This window comes from Tiliqua scincoides, chromosome 4, assembly GCF_035046505.1.
Source record: "Tiliqua scincoides isolate rTilSci1 chromosome 4, rTilSci1.hap2, whole genome shotgun sequence".
Taxonomy (NCBI): Eukaryota; Metazoa; Chordata; class Lepidosauria; order Squamata; family Scincidae; genus Tiliqua; species Tiliqua scincoides.
The window spans coordinates 208,646,306-208,648,104 of NC_089824.1; the positions used below are offsets into that span (position 1 = coordinate 208,646,306).

The 1,799-nt window shown below is 47.0% G+C and overlaps 1 pseudogene; it reads right to left on the reverse strand.

Annotated features, from left to right (window-relative positions):
* Positions 1-784: 784 nt before the first annotated feature.
* Positions 785-905, reverse strand: LOC136650219 (5S ribosomal RNA; annotated as a pseudogene).
* Positions 906-1,799: the final 894 nt, after the last annotated feature.

The window sequence follows — 1,799 nt, forward strand, 5'->3', positions numbered from 1 at the left end:
CATGCACTATTCATACCATTTTTGACCCCAGGTTATTCCAATGCAAATTTTTTTAAAAACTTGTTCAGAGCATTTATTCTTCCTGGATCACCTACATTTGCATACCAATGAAAGGCCATAGGTCAGGCTGGGCTCCTGAGTGAATGCTTGATTGGCAATAAGTTAAATTACAAATAATCACTACAATTTTTCTCAAAGTTAATTTTTAATGGCTATTTTTTGAAACATATGACCTGAGTACAGAAATCAGAACTGGAAGAAAATGAGAGGGCGATGAATTTTCCAAAGATCCTCAATACGAGAAGAGTTTCTTGCAGCCAGCCGTTGCCTGGCAATTTATTCAATTTGTCTCTTACTGTCCTTGAGCTATGCCTGCTCCCCACAAGGTCCAACTCCAGGGCCGGCCCATCCATTATGCAGCTTGAAATGCTTGCATTCAGCCTCTAGTTGGAAGGCAGAGAATGGATGAGGAGTGCCTAACCCCATATCTGTCTGTCACTCCCTCTAGCCCAGCGCCAACCTAATCCAGTTGGCATGCCAATCTGAGAGCAAGGGGGAATAGTGCTTGGGCAACGGCAGACCCCCTTTTCTCCAGCACTGCTGGACAAAGAAGGAGGAAAAACCAAACCAAACCTGCTGAGGCTGCTTCTCCACTTCCTCTGCTAAGAAAGCAGCCAAGTGGAATAGGAGCCTGAGCCCCCACCCCTTCTTTCCCCGTTCCATTCTTCACTTTAGACTCAGCTGCTCTGGTTGGCAACCTTCAGTCTCGAAAGACTATGGTATAAGCCTACAGCACCCAGTGTTCCCAGGTGGTCTCCCATCCAAGTACTAACCAGGCCTGACCCTGCTTAGCTTCCGAGATCAGACAAGATCGGGCATGTGCAGGGTAACAGTTGCTGCTCAGCTGCTCTGGGCACACCCTTAAATGAGCATTTGAAACAGGACCAGCACAGAGCAAGGAGGGTCTGCCAAGAGCAACTGAGCCTAAGGTGAAGAAAGGAAAAGGAAAGGAAGGCTTGGGAGGGTTGATGGGTGAAGGATGAGACATGTTGGGAAGCTTGAGCTCTCCCCCTCATGTGTGTGTGTGGGAATGGCAGCTCACTGAGGTAGGTGAACCTTGGCACGTTTCTCAGCAGTGGTGTAGCTAGGGGTGCAGGGGATTCATTGCCTTGTGTACCATGCCAGGGGATGCCAACCTGCACTGTTGGTGGCAGGCAGGCCTCAGAGGAATGTCCAGGACAAATTCTGAGGTGTGGGGAGGCCGTGAGTGGCTTCCCTGGGCCTCAGAACCACTGTGGCCACTTCGGCCAACAAAATGGGTGCGGTAGATAGCAACTGTTACCCTGCACATGCCTGATCTTGTCTGATCTTGGAGGCTAAGCAGGGTCAGGCCTGGTTAGTACTTGGATGGGAGACTGCTTAGGAATACCAGGTGCTGTAGGCTTATACCATAGTCTTTCGAGACTTAAGGTTGCCAACCAACAAGGTAAAAGAGAACCACTAATTTATTGCATATTTTTTCTTTGCCCTCTTTGATGTTTAATTTTCATCCATAAACCCCTGCACTGCTGAAATCAAAAGCTTAACTGGATTGTGGGCCATTTGACCATGACTGCCATCTTCCAAGCAAGTCACATTAAAAAAGTTGGATTCCATTTCAATGGACTGATCAGATAATCAGCCTCCACTGGGACTTTTGTTTATTGCACTCTACTACTTCACAGTTGTTAGTAATTCCATTTGGAACTCTGCCCATTTTGTTGGTGTCTTTTTTTTTTTTTTAAGCCATTTAGATGTGT